Raw genomic sequence first — 18,918 nt, 5'->3', positions numbered from 1 at the left:
TAGGATGAAAGCCCAGGACCGAAAAGAATGGCGACTCCTTGGTGGAAGAATGACAAGAGTTATTATAGGCAAACTCGGCCAAAGGAAGAAATTCAGACCAATCATTCTGAAGTTTGGCCGAGTATAGTCGTAAATACTGTTTAATGACTGATTAACACGTTCAGTTTGTCCGTTAGACTGTGGATGGTACCCAGATGTTAAAGAGAGTTTCATATTTAAAGAGGCACAAAAACGTTTCCAGAAACGGGCAATGAATTGTGGTCCCCGATCAGAGACAATATCCATGGGTAAACCATGGAGCCTGAAGACATGGCGGAGAAACAAAACTGCCAACTCTTGAGCGGAGGGTAATCGGGGAAGAGCAATGAAGTGGGCCATCTTACTAAAACGGTCTACTACCACCCAAATGACTCGGAACCCAGCTGAAAGCGGAAGGTCCACCACGAAATCCATGGATATATGTGACCATGGCCTGAGAGGAATGGCTAGAGGCAAGAGTTGCCCGACCGGCAACGATCGAGATACCTTGTACTGAGCACAAACCTGACAGGAACGGACAAATTCCCTCACATCTTTAGAAAGATTAGGCCACCACACTGAGCGAGAGATTAATTCAAAGGTCTTAGAGATACCCGGATGACCAGAAACCTTATTATCATGAAACTCAGCTAGAACAGTGCCTCTCAGAAATTCAGGGACGAAGAGACGATCTGCAGGAGTAACACTGGGAGCCTGCTGCTGAAGCTGGACTAGCTGTGTAAATAAATCCTGAGTGAGGCCAGCCCGGATGACAGACGATGGGACTATGGGGGTAGTAGCCGAGTGGTTATTGTGAACCGGAAGAAAACAACGTGACAGGGCATCAGCTTTCGTATTCTTGGAACCGGGCCTGAAGGTGATGATAAACCTGAAATGAGTAAAAAACAGCGCCCAACGTGCCTGTCGAGCATTAAGCCGTTTAGCTGACTCAATATACTGCAGGTTCTTGTGGTCAGTGAACACAGTAATGGTATGCCTTGCTCCTTCCAACCAGTGCCTCCACTCCTCGAAAGCCCATTTAACTGCCAACAATTCTCGATTACCAACATCATAGTTGGATTCTGCGGAGGAGAATTTTCTGGACATGTAGGCACATGGGTGTAATTCCCAAAAGTTCCGGGTCTTCCTGCGAAAGGATAGCACCCACTCCAACCTCTGAGGCATCTACCTCGACAATAAAGGGGAGATCCGGGTTAGGGTGTCTGAGTACTGGAGCTGAGACAAAGGCCTGTTTCAAGGCCAGAAAGGCAGACTTGGCTTTAGGCTACCAATTGGGAGGGTCTGCTCCTTTTTTTTTCTTAGTCAATGCCACAATAGGAGCAACCAAATCTGAGAAGGTATGAATAAAACGCCTATAATAATTTGCAAACCCTAAAAAGCGCTGGATTGCTTTTAAGTTCGTGGGTTGTGCCCAATTTAGGATTGCCTGGAGTTTTTTTGGTTCCATGAAAAACCCCTTTGGAGATATAATATACCCCAGGAAGGACACTTCTGTGATGTGGAAATCACACTTTTCCAGTTTGGCGTACAAATGATTTTCCCGTAACCTCTGAAGGACCAGTCGCACATGGGTAATATGTTGTTCAAAGGACTCAGAGTAAATCAAAATGTCATCTAAATAAACGACTACGAACTTTCCTAGAAAGTCGCGAAGGACGTCGTTAATAAGATCTTGAAATACAGCAGGAGCATTAGACAGCCCAAACGGCATCACCAGGTACTCATAATGTCCCGACTGTGTGCTGAAAACCATCTTCCACTCATCCCCAGATTTTATTCAGATGAGGTTGTAAGCCTCTCTAAGATCTATTTTGGAGAAGATAACGGCAGTACGGAGCTGATCAAATAGTACCGAAATCAGTGGCAAGGGGTAGGTGTTTTTAACAGAGATCTTATTCAGAGCCCGATAATCAATACATGGTCTGAGCGACCCGTCTTTCTTCTCAACAAAAAAGAATACTGCACTCAATGGAGATCTTGAGGGCCTAATGAAGCCCTTCTTCAGACTCTCCTGTACATACTCATCCATTGCCGTAGTTTCCGGCCCAGACAGGGCATAGAGTCTCCCTTTAGGCAAAGAGGCACCGGGAACTAAGTCAATGGCGCAGTCATAGGACCGATGAGGGGGCAGAATATCCGCATTACCCTTGGAGAAAACATCGGCAAAGTCTTGATATTCCAAAGGAATAAGATCTGGGGTGACTGCCGCAACCCGGACTGGACGGGAAATACATTCCTTAACACAAAAGGGACCCCATCGGGAAATCTCCCCAGACCGCCAATCTATGGTGGGATTATGAAAGGCAAGCCAGGGGTGACCCAAAACTACGGGGACTGTCGGACAATGGGTAAGGTAAAACTCGATTTTCTCTGAATGTAGGGCCCCCACTGTCAGTTGTACTGGAGGTGTGCGGTGAGTGATTACCCCATTAGAAAGTGGACCACCATCCAAGCCATGCATGGTGATACGCTTATCCAAAGGTTTCTGTGGAACGCCCAATGCCTGAGCCCAACCAAGATCCATGAAATTTCCCGCAGCTCCACTGTCGACAAAAGCTGACACCAACGAACTGAAACTACCAAAGGAAATTTTTACAGGAACTAATAAGGAATCATTAGAGGAGATCAATTGTAGACCCAAGTGAACCCCCTCACAATTCACTTGGTCAGAGCGTTTCCCTGCTTATTCGGGCAATTGCGTGCGACATGTCCCTTGCCACCACAATACAAGCAGAGACCAGAATTTAGCCTTCTGGTTCTTTCCTCTGGGGACAGCCGAGAGAGACCCATTTGCATGGGCTCCTCGACGTCCTCAGGGAAAGTATACACACATGGACTCGGCCTGAAACTAGCTTCTCTTTCAGCCCTCCGCTCCCGGAGACGACGATCAATTTTAATAGCAAGCTCCATGAGTTTGTCTAAAGTCTCTGGAGCGGGGTACTGAAGGAGACTGTCTTTAATAACTTCAGACAAACCGAGGCGAAACTGACTGCGCAGGGCCGGGTCATTCCAGCCACAGTCGTTCGACCAACGGCGAAACTCGGTACAATACGCTTCTGCTGGATTTTTCCCTTGCTTTAGTGCACGCAGGTGGCTTTCAGCCGAAGCTTCTCTATCAGGGTCATCATACAAAAGGCCTAAGGACTTAAAAAAGGCATCTACCGATAGCAAGGCTGCGTCATCGGCTTTTAACACAAAAGCCCAGGTTTGCGGGTCGCCTTGAAGCAAAGACATCACAATCCCGACCCGTTGAGACTCAGTACCAGAGGATCGGGGCCTTAACCAAAAATAAAGTTTACAAGCTTCCTTAAAATTAAAAAAATCCTTTCGGTTACCCGAAAAACGGTTAGGAAGATGCATCTTTGGTTCTGGAATCATACTCGGGGAGGCTCGCAAAAGATCTTCCTGCGATCTCACCCGAAGAGTAAGATCCTGAACCATCTGAGTTAGTTCCTGAATCTGGTTGGCCAAAAGCTGTCTGGAATTCGGTCCTAATACTGCCGGATTCATGAGGCCAAATCTCAAGGCCCACCAAATACAAATAACTCTTTATTCTTTTTTGGGCCGGTGATAATGTTATGTTCCTGGTGCTCAGAACAGGAGAGATGTTGCGTAGTGAGTCCAGAGCACCAGGACGTGACGCTGAAATAAGGTGTGGTGTGGAAATAGCCCCTAGCACCCTACCTCCATTGTTTTACCCGTGTGGTCAGTTCACGCCTGCGTGACTATGGTTTCTCGGGCCCACGGCAGCCGCGTTTGAAGGGCGGATTAGGTCTGCCCAACTCCGATGCCCCCAGGTATTAGAGTGAGACAAGGCGTGAACCGAGACAGGATAATAACAAGGGGACCTCTAACTAAAGCAACAGAAGGCTAGGGGTTACTAACTACCCTAAAACTAAATATATGTGCGGCACGCCGCCAAAGGAAAAGAACAACAGAAGATACCACTGTCCACACACCACACGGCACCGCCGTGTACCGGGGAGGACAGTGAAAAGCGGAAACCTCTGCAAAAACACCAGTACAAAACAAACGCTAGGATTAAACGGCCTAGGGCGCAACACACGGCAGAAGCCGCTACTCACGGAACCGGGAGAGAACCCCAATCAACCAGAACCCCCAGATGACTGCAACAGGTTCACTTGGACTGGAAGGATTCCCAGGACCGGCTTCAGAACTCCAGGACTCAGGAGCACGAGGAACAGAATCGACCAGATACAGCAGACCAGGAGCAAATTCAGCAAGGCAGGAACAGCGTACAGGAAGCTATCACCGGCGAGGCTGCAGTGTGCTGGCTCCCATAAAAAGGCCCTGCTGGCCAATGACAGGAGGGCCAGCAAGACCAGCCCCCAGACACTAATTAATAGTTGTCGTGCAGCTGCCCTGCTGCACGAACAACTAATCCGTCTTATCTGGCAACGGGGAACGCGGTCCGCCAATGGCGTCCCCGTTGCCAGGGACCCGGCGGCTACAGTACACACGGCGTCCTGGAGTTGCTAGGCGCCGGGTGGGCAGCGAGGGAGGTGCGGCGGCCGTGAGCGTCGCCCGGAAGCAGACCGAGCGGCGCCGCGGACCGCGGCACCTAACACCTGTCGCATTTGCATGTCTTCTCAGATTCGCTGTGACCAAAGACGTAGCACAGACAGATTTACATCCACCTCTGAATCAGGCCTTAAGACTATTCAGTAACAGCAGTATGGGGAAAAAAAGCCAGATAGGGTGTCAGGTCTTGTGAGTACAGACAAGAGTCATACCTAGCAGTATGGAAAAGTACCTTCTGCCATGTTTTGTAGTGAAGGCTGGAATGATGCAAATCTCATGTTTGTAAAAGCTGCTCCATCAACAGAGAAAGAAAGTGGTGGGGGCAATCTGGATCCCCATTTGGAAGATGCTTTTCCTGGTAGCTGACAAAACTCTCTGTCCCAACTTTTTTGCTGCCCTCCAAAACTCTGATTCCAGGATCAGTATGAAAAAACGGCGGTCGGGATCCAGCAGCAAAGGGCGGAGGAGGATGGTGGGGGCACAGGATCAGGGTACCATCTGAGTGTTGCTAAACAATGAAACCCTATTCTGTATTGTAATGCTGCATTCTGACTCCCACCGGGACACACATGGGAGCCTACCCAGATAGATAACTGGGGTACTTGTACGGTTTGTAGATTGCGCCTTTACATGCTCTTTTGGAGAGTAATGTGTCCAATAGTGTCTTTAAGGATTTGAGAGGTTGGTATTTTGTGTTTTGTTTAGATGTATAATTGGCATAACAATTTGTAGGAATTTAAAAGAAAATCTATGTTGGCGACATACCCTCTAGTAGGGTGGCCAATCCCGGCCATTTTTTTAAATCCCGGGAATCCGGATTGAAAAATGATCAATCCCGGTATTCCCGTGATTGCCTTCTTTTCAGTGTCCCACCCCCTCTTCCCTGCCCAGCCCACATAACTAACCCTAAACAGGACGGGAGGAAGAGTGGGCCACTTGCTGGAGGTGCAGGGCGGCGGTGAGGTCCGATGGGCAGCCAGTGCAGGGCGGCGGTAAAGTCCAGCAGGCGGGCGGCTGGCTGCTCAGCGTGATCTCTGACTGCACGTCACACTGTGTAGCGTGTACCGCCCGGACGAGAGGGAGCTGAGCAGGGGAAGCCGGACGGCATCTAAGCCTCCTGAGGAAGCTCAACGCTGCCCGACATAGAAATAACTAATGTGGTGGCCAATCCCGAAATTCCCAGGATTGGAAGCTTCAATCCTGGGATTGAATCCCAGCCAATTTTAGGCCAAGTGGCCACCCTACCCTCAAGTTTCTCAGGATGTCCAGATAAATCGCGCAGATAGGGCCAGTGAAGCTGCGAACAAGGACACAGACACTGGCCTAATTAACTCACCTGTGGCCAAGCATGGATATACTTAAAACCAGGATCCTTAGGGTAACTTGAGGATCACGTTTGGGAACCTCTGGTCTAAGTGTTGGTGTTGGACATGTACTGTACCATATACTGGTATGTGTTGCTGCAATGCATAGGTGGTTAGAGTTAGTGTAGGGCCACACATAGCAGGCAAACGGGTCCTGTTCAGCGTGACTCGCTTGGCCGCAAGGAGACTGCACATGGGCGCCTGCACACATGTGCGGCAGTCCCGCCGCCGCTGGATCCAACCACAGCATGCTGCAGAATCCATGTGCACACAAATCCCCCTCCCAGCCAAGCGGATCCCATTCATTGGGACCTGCTTGGCCGCTATGTGTGGCCCCAGCCTTAAGGTATTTTCAGTTGGCATGTCCTGTTGTTGGTAGGGAGGCCTGCATTAGTTACTGGAGCTGTTTGTCTGGTATAGAGCGCTAAGATGGAATATAAAATGTGACAACGGACTCCATCAGCACAATATGAATATGACCTTACTGAAAACAAAAGCATTTTTCAGTGTATATTGATAGTAACATGTATGGAATCTATTTCGGCTTTGATCGGGGTTAGGTTGAGTAGTTTTATAATGTTATTGGGAATCTGCCTCAGATGAAACCAACATGATCCAGGTATGACAATTGTTTGTCGGGTTCCTTACTGTATACAGTGACCTTTGATAAAGCTAAATATTTATCTTATATAAAACCCTTTATGAGGTCTAAGAACACTGTACGCTATTTACGTATGGAGTACCGTAAGGGTACGCTCGTTGCGTAACAATCGCTTAGCCGTGGTCGAGACGCTCAAGCGTCACGTTCGCTCACGGCCAAGAGATCACAGGCAGGCACGCTATTGGCTGCCGACTAACGTAATGGTTCACTATAGCGTAACGGACGCTGTATCGGGAGCGGGCTGCTCGAGCGATACAGACGCTCACGAGAATACGCTGTTGGTATCGGGCACACTTATAGGTGAGCGACTACCGTAATGCTACGCTATCAGCGTAGCGGACGCTCGAGACCACGAGGAGATCACGAGCGGCGCAGACTCTCACAATGTTAAACCTTTATATCTAAACCATAAACAATGTATTATGCTGTAAAACCTTAGTGTAGAGATAGGGTGTAGATGCAACACAGTGTAACCTTGTTAACTTAAAAGCTGTTTGAGCGTCACCGACGCTCAGGGAATATTTAACACTATAAGAAATACACAGATACCGTGCTTAGGGTCCAACGCCTAATATATATATTATGAATGTTATACTTGCAAAAGAATTAATACAATACAAGTCATACACTACAATATAACATAGACTACCTAACCAGATAACTACACATGAAATACAATACAATACTATTACGTTTAAGGGATTACGAGAGAAAGAGGAGAAGAGAGAGAGAGAGATATGGCCCATAACAACAAGGAAAGACAATATGATTGCGGAGAAAACTTACGCACAAAGGAAACGATTGCATGCGCCTCTGGACATCCAGCTCCCGATTTTCAGCAATGATAACCGTTGAAGAGTGAGAGCTGGATGTGATCGGCTTGTCTATTTATGCCCCACACACAATACAATTCAATGGTCCCTACAATCTCATTATTCATTGGACACAGGAATTCCTCCTCGCATTATAACAAAAGGTCATAGGTTGATTCATACAGGTGGGCTGTGACTATTTCCAACAGCTCAGGTGGGAGGGAAACTGGGTTTCCCGCCGCATGGATAATTAAGTGCAAATAATAGTAAATGGACATAAACTTCTTATGTCCATAATTATTCGCACGAGCGATTAATCCGCTTCAAACCAACACCGGAATATTGCTAATTAAATACTCTTCCGATGGATACTAAACACCACTGTATTACTCCTGTCTGACCCTTCGTATCAAACAAAGGGGGATTTCTCTGTTCATGAACATTCTACATTAACCAAACTTTCAGAATCTATCAAAGGGACCATGATCTACAAAATACATTATATAGTGAAAATATGTAACGATTGAGTCGCACGCTACGAACACATGAACTCTACCGTAAATGCACATACCGCGCGCCCGCGGGTGCCCGCAACAGCGAGTATGCGCACGCACGGGAGAGCGCACGCAAGCGCAGCGCAGACCTGTGTGAGGTGCAAATATGGCAGTGTGCATAGAGATATTTTTCTGACTTTGACAGTCCACCCTTTGGCAGTCAACAATAACTGCCACTTCCTAAAACATTTCAAAAAGAGAAAAATATATGTCAGGGGTTAATACATTTACATGGTTGGGTAGGGGAGGAGAGGAGAAGGTAGGAAAAGGGTATGACCTAGTGAGATAGCAGAAGCATGTGTGTATGAATCCGTGTTTGGGGGTCATGTATCATCGTGCCGTACGTGTTTTAAATCAAGCTTCGAGGTATTGCGAAGTATACATTTGAATTCCTTCTTATCCCGCGGTACGGGTCTGTGGATGGGCTGTCAAACTTTACCGAGCTCTTTTCGGATTTTGGTTGCAACAAAATGGGGAGCACATTTTAGTTGATGATACATGAATGGGGGAATATGTGATTGCTGATATCTGTGCCTGTATTCCCTATACTATGTGTGTAATTACCTGAAGGTTGTAGAGATGAAGAAAAGACATAATTACGGTAAATGCGGTGGTATTCTATGTCAGGTAAATGAACATTTGTCGGTTGAGGTCTTGTTCGGTGTCTGTTGAATGCAGTCTTCTTTGTGCTTTTGCCCATAAGGTGCGAGCAAAAGCTTTGTCAATGTCCATAGATTTACAAAAGTGTTGGGCTAGCGTAATTTTAAAATTTCTAGGGAAACTGGGGATCTATGGCAAAGTTCATCAAAAATCTGTGTATCAGGTTGTCAAAACTTCTTCTTTAATCCATCCGTTGTCTGTATATCGGCTCATCAAATTCCTCGTCCAAGTGGGTCTTTTTACCTGGGGAAAACGGAAAAACAGGTAAAAGAAACGGACCGTAGAAATCGCATTTTCATCACATCATTGTTTCTACATTTGGGTCATAAATCAAATCCATGGGAATTACAATTTCCTCACTCCTTAAACTCATCACCCTGGTACTTTGTTTACACTTCGTTAAAGTCTGACCGCATCTAAATATCAAGCCAATCGTTATGATAACACCAAAGATACATAGGAGAAACTTCCCTACATCCATTATGATTCCTTGAGCCCATTCTCCTAAACCGGAGAACCAATTTCGCGGGTTCAACCATGACACCCAACCAGTCAGCTCATTACTCACAGCAGCAAGGGTGAGATTGTGTCTCCTGCGAAATTCCCACTTCAGTTGGAGAATATCGTCCATCTTTTGGTCTATGACCTCGACCGGGTCCTCGGTACTATTCGTTATATATGTGCAACATTTCACGCCGTACTGCGTTGCCAGTGTGACACAATATCCGCCTGTTACTGCCGTGAGATAATTGAGAATCATTCTATGCTGAACTAGTTCTGTTTTATAAGCTTGAAGTTCTCTTCCAGTATACCTAAACGTGTCATCATACATTTCTGTGATATTGTCTAACAAATTTGCGAGCGCAGATATGTATTTATAATTCAACACTCCTCTGGCGGTGCGAGTGAAATCTAACGCGATTAGAAACTGAATCCCGGTGGATTCATGGATCATGTCAGAGGCCGGATGCTCTGTTCTTTCTATCAGGTGCCGTTTAACTACGTGCTCGTAATGGGTGTGAGTATAAGGAGCTTGGGCAACACGGTGTATATCTTTCATTTTGGCATGTGATACAGTCATTACTTCAGGCAGTACTTTTCCAATATAACACAATCCTTCAGAGTTTGGGGCAAGCCACTTATACGCCTTCCTCCCGCATATGAAATATGCATCATCGGGGAGAACATATGGGACGGAGTAGGACATAACCATATTACACATCTTCCATGTGAAATCTCCTAACCCTAATTCTCCCATCTGTCTAGTACACGTATCAGTTTGTACGATATGTGCACAGTATCCTGGTGATACCTCTCCAACTCTCGTAATCCTATTTCCTAGGGTATACCTATATCGGAAAGATTTTCCTCTACTGGCTATGTGGCGTATAAGCTCTGTATCTGTCGGCATTCTATCTGCTCTATATGAAAAGGTCATGGTTTGGTTGCTCCATGACACTTCCCAATTTCCCGGCTTTCGGGGATTGGAAATGTTAAAACATATGAGGGATCTATCCACATGATATTGGTGGAGCTTCAAACTAGGAGGACTGGAGATATTAAACCTCCTGTCCACCGGTCTCCCACCCTTTAGCTCAAGTACCTCCCCTACCGTTAAAGGAAATGGTACTAGTCCTGATTTTCTATGACCTTGAGGTACTTGAGAGCATACCCAACAATCTGTTTGATTTAACACACTACCCACTAAGGAGTGATAGTCCCTCAATGGATGCCGGTCCATGTGGATATTAAAACTGGATTGGCATTTCTTGATGCACCCATCCTCAACTACGTTGTCACAGAGCCTACAGATACAGTTTTCTTCAGCTAACAATCCTTCACAATTCCTTCTATGGTCAATGCTATCGGATCGTTTTCTGATACTCGCCTTTGCTTGTTGATTATGTTGTTCTTGGGAAACTACGCCTCCATCTCAGTCATCAGAACCTTTCTGGATCCTTTCTCGACCTCACTGGTACTCTCACCGAAACAGACTGCTCTGGTCAACATCATGGTCAACAGGAAAATCCATATCACAGTCTCTTGGGGCAAGTCCATCTTACAGGAGGAGAAAAGAAGAAATTTGTAATGGGGGTACAGAAAAACAGTTCGAGGGGGAGAGAAACTTGTTACGATAATTAAGTTCTCTAGTCTTGTTGTTCTTCTTGTTCTGTTGTCATCTCAAAGGTGCTGTCTCTCAGTCTTCCAAACGAACATTCCGGTGATGCAATATTCCCTCCAAACCAGCGATCTTTCTGTAAGGAGCAAAAAATCTTGCATTACCATTTGCCTAACTGAGGTGTGACATACCATCTTTAAAACATGAAAACATGAGAAAGAAGAGAGAAAACAAAAAAAAAAACAAAAGGGAGAGAGAACAATTCATATATGTATATATCACATAAATCAACAGAGAACAACAACAGGGAAAAAAACATTTTTCAAACATAAACGTTTTCTAAAACATTGTCAGATCATCAGGCTGTCATATCTACATGTCCAATGGTTTCCTTGCGCAGTCCCTCCCCCCAGCACTTCCATATTCCACTGTCTGTATCTGGCCAGAATACATTGATGCGGATAGGTCATGCTGGGGTTTGGTAGACTTCTGCAAAGACCAAGTATATATGCAATGTTTGAATCCTACCAATAATCGTCAGAGATGGGGAGAGAGAAAAAGAAACATTTCACAGATACATTTACAACGTTTCACCCGGTCATTCCTGTGTCTTCAGGGAATGACCTCCCAATTTATTAACTATAACCTCAGGCTTACCATCAGTCCTAATGATCACCTTTCCTGATTGCACATTATGGGTGTGGCTCAAAATTCTTCCTATATGATCCCTGATTATAATTTGGTGTGTCATAACCTTGCTCATTTTCATGTCTAGGGGGTCTGACTTTATGTGGGTTATTACAGTTGCTGGCATAATGCCCTTCTCTTCTACAATGATAACAAACCCTGGGTTTCCTCCAAGTGTCAATGACCTGAGGTCTTGGTTGATTTGATGCCTCCTCAAACGCTCGGATGCTCATCGCCATCAACCGTTTTCCCTGTGCTTCCCTGATTCCTTGGATACCATGATTATGTCGTTGTCTAGGGGGCTGATGTGACTTTTGTCTACTTCCTGATCTACAATCTCTTGCAAAATGACCTTCCTTCTGGCAATTATAACACCTTGTCACCTTTGGCTTAACCACAGGGATCTAAGGGCTTCTTTGTTTCCCTGTGCTTGATGATGCTTTGCTCATGCCCAACAGCAGAGTCCCTTAATGCAGTTACTGATTTATCTCTCCAGTATGGATTGGTGACCTGTATCTTTGCTCTCAACACTTCCCTTAAACCATTCATTAATACCTTAACCGCTATTTCTCTATGCTGTGCGCATGTTTTGATGTCCGTGATCCCAGTGTTCCTAGCCAATACTTGCAGTGCTCGATTGAAATAATTGGAAATACTTTCCCCTTCGTTTTGTCTTATGGAGAAGATTTTGTTCCACTCGACAATGGCTGGGAAATATATTTCTAACTGTCGGTTGATCTGCTTAATACATTCCTGATTGTGTTCCTCTGTACAAGGTACCTCCGTGTCTAATTTACAATCAGCAATAAATTTCGCAGGGTCAACACTGGAGGGCAAACATGCCCTCAGCACTGTCCGCCACTCTTTGTTGGTGGGTTCTGTGGAGTTTCCTAGTTCTTTAACAAACCTTTGACATGCTACTAGATTTTTCCTGGGATCAGGAAATTCAGACATAATTGATCTCAATTCCATCCGGGACCAGGGACAGCGCATTGCACTGTCCTGGACCGGAATGGTTCCCTGATCGTCAGTCTTCCCATTGGGGACTGTGATCACCCTGACAGGACTAAACTCAATTACATCACCTTGCTTTGGTCTTACAATATGGGGTACATTTGTTTGTGCGTGATATAAAACATTGTACGTACCTGTGGACACGACCTCACCTGACCCTCCGTTAGGGGGTTTGATTATTGCCTTTACCGATTTGGTCGCGTCCACCTGGATGTCTTGTGTGATGGCTGCTGGAAGAGGTGCCGACATCGTGTTGGGTTCACTTTCTTGTTTGTATTCCTGAGGGAAGTTTGACATGGGGTGCAACTTGCACGGGTTAACAGTTGTACATTTAACAGCATTACAATTATCATTGTTATGTTTATTACACTTATTCTTATCATCTATACTACAGTTGCTAAGTGCGTTTTTATTGTTCAACATTGTGCCTTTCTCCGCAACCATAATTCTCTCCATTGCCATGTCTCTCCTCCCAAGATAAGAGTCAGATATGTCAGTTAACTCTCTTTGCATTTCACTTTCCTGTTGCCATAATTTTAAACAATCATAATGTTTGGTCCGTCTCTTTACTGATTTAATAAGACCTATCCTTCTCCTTAGATTCAGTAACACATTTGGGCTGAAGCTACCTATTCTTGGGAATTTCTCCCCGTCATGTACAGTCATTTTCTCCCATTCATCACATAAAATTTGTGTGTGTCTTCCGTATTTTTCACACATTACGTACCTTGCCGACCCGATTGGTCGGTTTACAGAATCAACCCGAACCGAGGTTGATCGCCCCCTTCTTGAACAACTGGCCCCCATAATTTGCAGGTGTTGCTAACCCTTAAAAAACCAAAATATTCAAAGATAGGTTGACGGTGAAGTTTACCGAGCACCTCACTCACTCGCCCACGCCGACCAATATGCCCACACACTGATATAGTGCTGGCGTACTCGACCCAGGGCCCCTATTAACCTGAGTTTACTGGAACATGTGGGTGTGATCCGAAGAGCATTAACCCTTTCCAGTAAAGGTGGGGTTGTCGGATAATTCCTGAGTGACCAGAGAATTTCCCTTTTTGGTTAAAATAAAAAATTACACAAATCACGTTAGAATGTACAAATAGCGTTTATGACCGGGTTTGTACACAAATGGTACTGGTCAGGTTACTAACTAATGCACACAATTACGTGCGGTACAGTCGTTCAGGACATAAGCAACTAATCTTATGTACGGAGCGACCAGTGGAATCGACATTCAGCAGCTGCGAATTCCTTCAGCCTGAGCTTTATTTTCCTATATGGGTGTCGCACAACCCTTCTTTGGTGTTGTGCCTTGTCTCTATAGCGGACTTCCTTGTCTGCTGTACCTGGACCTCCTGGTCTGTTATGCGACCTCCTGGTCTGACCTCCTGGTCTGTTACAGTATGACCTCCTGGTCTGCTACACTCTAATGCTCAAATTTTATATATGTTTAACCAGAGATGCCTCCCTAGCCACCATGTATGTCACTTACACGTATGTACCTTCACGAGAACTCGATGATTTCTGTGGTTCAATCCCCAAAATTGTAAAAACAAAAACACTCACTCATCACATGTACACTTTTGTTTCTATTTCTATTTCTGCGCAGAAATTTTTCTTTAGACCAGATGTGTTGTAAATTTGGAGAAGGATCTGTTAATTTAAATTTCGGATTTAAAATAGATTTGCGCTACTTATCGCCTGATGCGCTATTTATCGCTTGTTGCGTTACTTATCGCCTGTTGCGCTACTTATCGCCTGTTGCGTTACTTAAAAATCAACACTATCGTGTGACTTGAGTTACGTGGGCGTACCCAGACGCTCCGTTGCGTAATTTACGCTGCGTGCGTCGGCCTTTGCGTACGCGAGTCTCAGTCCTTTGTTAGAGACACGTGTACACAAAACCAATGTCCACCGTAACACAACTAACACGTTTATCAATGTAGATGATCCTCGATCGTCTACCGCGCAACACACCAATCTCTCCTTTTACCTTTAGGTAGAGCTGTGTGTGCTTTACACTTTACACTTTAATGTATTACTTTTACACTTTAACTATGAAATAGCGACAAATCTCTCTTAGCACGTTTTATCAATTATAAAATGGCAAACAGGAGAGTGATATATGAAAATACACGAATGAAAAAGAAATGCAGATATGTGCGTGTGTACGCAAGACAGAAATAAACAGTTTTAAAAGACACTAGTGTGTTGTTCTTACCTCCGGTTCCCGGATTCCTTCAGCACCCTTTACTAAGCGAAGCAGACGCTTATCCCGTCAGCACTGCGAAGAATATGATCTCCCGCCCTTTGCTGATGGATAATGTCTGCTGAAATTACCTAGCAGAGATATGTGAAGGACAGGACGAGCCGCCAATTGATAAAGCTAAATATTTATCTTATATAAAACCCTTTATGAGGTCTAAGAACACTGTACGCTATTTACGTATGGAGTACCGTAAGGGTACGCTCGTTGCGTAACAATCGCTTAGCCGTGGTCGAGACGCTCAAGCGTCACGTTCGCTCACGGCCAAGAGATCACAGGCAGGCACGCTATTGGCTGCCGACTAACGTAATGGTTCACTATAGCGTAACGGACGCTGTATCGGGAGCGGGCTGCTCGAGCGATACAGACGCTCACGAGAATACGCTGTTGGTATCGGGCACACTTATAGGTGAGCGACTACCGTAATGCTACGCTATCAGCGTAGCGGACGCTCGAGACCACGAGGAGATCACGAGCGGCGCAGACGCTCACAATGTTAAACCTTTATATCTAAACCATAAACAATGTATTATGCTGTAAAACCTTAGTGTAGAGATAGGGTGTAGATGCAACACAGTGTAACCTTGTTAACTTAAAAGCTGTTTGAGCGTCACCGACGCTCAGGGAATATTTAACACTATAAGAAATACACAGATACCGTGCTTAGGGTCCAACGCCTAATATATATATTATGAATATTATACTTGCAAAAGAATTAATACAATACAAGTCATACACTACAATATAACATAGACTACCTAACCAGATAACTACACATGAAATACAATACAATACTATTACGTTTAAGGGATTACGAGAGAAAGAGGAGAAGAGAGAGAGAGAGAGATATGGCCCATAACAACAAGGAAAGACAATATGATTGCGGAGAAAACTTACGCACAAAGGAAACGATCGCATGCGCCTCTGGACATCCAGCTCCCGATTTTCAGCAATGATAACCGTTGAAGAGTGAGAGCTGGATGTGATCGGCTTGTCTATTTATGCCCCACACACAATACAATTCAATGGTCCCTACAATCTCATTGTTCATTGGACACAGGAATTCCTCCTCGCATTATAACAAAAGGTCATAGGTTGATTCATACAGGTGGGCTGTGACTATTTCCAACAGCTCAGGTGGGAGGGAAACTGGGTTTCCCGCCGCATGGATAATTAAGTGCAAATAATAGTAAATGGACATAAACTTCTTATGTCCATAATTATTCGCACGAGCGATTAATCCGCTTCAAACCAACACCGGAATATTGCTAATTAAATACTCTTCCGATGGATACTAAACACCACTGTATTACTCCTGTCTGACCCTTCGTATCAAACAAAGGGGGATTTCTCTGTTCATGAACATTCTACATTAACCAAACTTTCAGAATCTATCAAAGGGACCATGATCTACAAAATACATTATATAGTGAAAATATGTAACGATTGAGTCGCACGCTACGAACACATGAACTCTACCGTAAATGCACATACCGCGCGCCCGCGGGTGCCCGCAACAGCGAGTATGCACACGCACGGGAGAGCGCACGCATGCGCAGCGCAGACCTGTGTGAGGTGCAAATATGGCAGTGTGCATAGAGATATTTTTCTGACTTTGACACCTTCCATTCTCGGTGCCGTGACCCCATGTACAACCTTCTCCTGTGATACCTGTTGTAATTAATGCTAAATATCTAAAACCTGTAAATAGTCAGCTTGTATTATATGAACTATGCTCGTCACAGATTAAATTTGCTGAGCATGACTGTAGGTGATTGTGTGTCATTCTGTTTTATGTTACAGATAAGTTATGTCTCCTGGAAGTGTGGGGTTCTGAGAACAGGAACGTCGCTATGGGAATACTGGTATGAGAAGAAGCGACTTGACGGTAAGATCACTGATACAGTACAGGCCGGCTATAATTCAGCGTTCATAATGTAACAGTATTATTATCTTTTATTTATATGTGGACCACATGGGTTCCGTAGTGCCATAGAATGCGGTGTACAAGTAGTGTGATCTGTAAGTGACTGTGGGAGGAATCATGGAAGTGTCGCTCCGGATTCTACCTGGCTTTCTCTATATAATGCTCATAAAACAAAAACATTTTGCCCAACTGTACTGTCTGCATAAAGACCCTTCTGTCCCCAGGAATACTCCAAACTCACCGGGGGTATAAATAAGTGCTGGTAATTCCCGGTGTCGCAGTCTTATAACCCAGTCAGGGCATTTAGGCATAATATTCCCTGGTCATGAATGAGTTAATAAGGAAACCGCTGCATTGTGGGGGTAATTCAGACCCGATTGCTGCTGTGTGTTTTCGTACAACGGGCGATCAGATCCAAACTGCAGGCGCATCACACGGGTACAAAGCGGATCGCCGCTCAGCGGTGGGTTTGTGTGAAGGATCCGATCGCATGGGCGATCACAAGGAGATTGACAGGAAGAAGGTCTTTGTGGGTGTCAACTGACCGTTTTTAGGGAGTGTCTGGAACAATGCAGGCGCGTCCATGCGTTTGCAGGGTGGGATTCTGACGTCAATTCCGGTCCCGGACAGGCTGATGTGATCGCAGCGGCTGAGTACGTCCTGGGCCTGAGTAGCTCTGAACTTACTCAGCCACTGCGATCACTTCAGCCTGTCAGGTCCTGGAATTGACGTCAGACACCCGCCCTGCAAACGCCTGCATTTTCCACGGCACTCCCAGAAAACGGTCAGTTGCCACCCAGAAACGCCTTCTTGCTGTCAATCACCTTGCGATCGCCCCTGCGATTGCTTTCTTCGTAAGGTCCTACACTGTCCGGCGTTTCCCGTCACCGGGCAGCGATGTGCCATCGCATTGCGGTTGCGGCGCATGCGCAGTTCAGACCCGATCGCACCGCTGCAAAAAACTACAGCGTGCGATCGGGTCGGAATGACCGTCTTAGGCCCTGTGTTAGTACAAGATCCTAACTAATATATATATATATCATTTAAACCTCAGGAACTATGGGGGTCATTCCGACCCATTCGCACGCAGCGGTTTATCGCTGTGGTGCGAACAGATTCGGAATGCGCATGCGCGGCGGCTGCATTGTGCGTGCACGACGTTGCCCGGTGACAAAGGTCGCTGGGTTACGACGCGTCCAAAGAACAAAGTGGTTGCAGAGCGGACCGCTGAAGAGATTGACAGGAAGAAGATGGTCCTGGACGTCTCCATGGCGTTGGTGGCCGTTTTCGGGGAGTGAATCGCAAAACGCAGGCGTGTCCAGACCAATGGAGGGCGGATGTCTGACGTCATAAGCAGCTTCAGCATCGCAGGGAGCATCGCACAGGGTAAGTATGTCCAGGGCAACTCTGAAACTGCTTGAATTTTTTTTAGCTTAGCAGGGCTGCACAAGTGATCGCAGCCCTGCTAAGCTAAAATACATTCCCCCATAGGCGAGGACTGTTGATCGCAGCAGCAGCTAAAAGTTGCTGGCTGCGATCAACTCGGAATGAGGGCCTATGTTACTATGTTACTGTGTTATAGTATACTGGAGTCTGATCGGCAAGCACATCTTACATTGATGCTAACATATGTGTAAAACCCAAACGTATTAACTCAGCCACACTTGGGCACAGCAGTAGTTACTCTCTATACTGATTCCTAGGGACCTTGGTGAATGAATAGTAACTGTTTCTCACATGGGCAATAACTGATATGAAAGTAATACATTAAGCTAATCCGTTAACCAATTGAATATACTAAAATATTTATTTGACATTTCTTTCCCAGGTATGCATCATTGTCAGTACTTCTTTTATACTGTATGTATGCACACTAAGCTATATATGTCTGTCAGTAGCGGCTCTTGACACGGGCAAGCAGGCTTTTTGCCCGGGGCGACGCTATCCTGAGGGCGCCGCCGCCGTGGCAAGAGACGCTACTAATCCACCCTCCCTGGCCCCCAGCTGCAGCGAGCTCCGTGTACGCCCGCTGCAGCCGGCATCGCTGACTGACGCTAGAGGTTAAAATTGACCCCTAGTGTCAGTACGGCGCTGCTATGGGAGAGACGTCATGACGTCTCTCCCATAGAGAGGAGCCGGCGCCCGGAGACAGCAGCAGCGGCAGCAGCGGTCCGGAAGCAGGAGCGAGGCTGGTAAGTATTGTGTTTTTCTTTTTTAGGGTTTCAAAGCAGCGCTACTACAAGGGGCACTACTACTGGGGGCAC

General features: G+C 45.8%; 1 long non-coding RNA gene across 1 annotated transcript in view; it reads left to right on the top strand.

The window, feature by feature from the left end:
- Positions 1 to 18,918, top strand: part of LOC134948565 (uncharacterized) — an 86,759-nt gene that overhangs the window by 26,766 nt on the left and 41,075 nt on the right. The window contains exon 2 of the long non-coding RNA XR_010182974.1: positions 16,531 to 16,615. This is a non-coding gene — a long non-coding RNA (uncharacterized LOC134948565). The remainder of the gene's footprint in view (positions 1 to 16,530; positions 16,616 to 18,918) is intronic.

Source organism: Pseudophryne corroboree, chromosome 8 (genome assembly GCF_028390025.1).
Source record: "Pseudophryne corroboree isolate aPseCor3 chromosome 8, aPseCor3.hap2, whole genome shotgun sequence".
In the NCBI taxonomy this organism is placed as follows: Eukaryota; Metazoa; Chordata; class Amphibia; order Anura; family Myobatrachidae; genus Pseudophryne; species Pseudophryne corroboree.
This window is presented reverse-complemented; position numbering and strand designations above follow the sequence as displayed.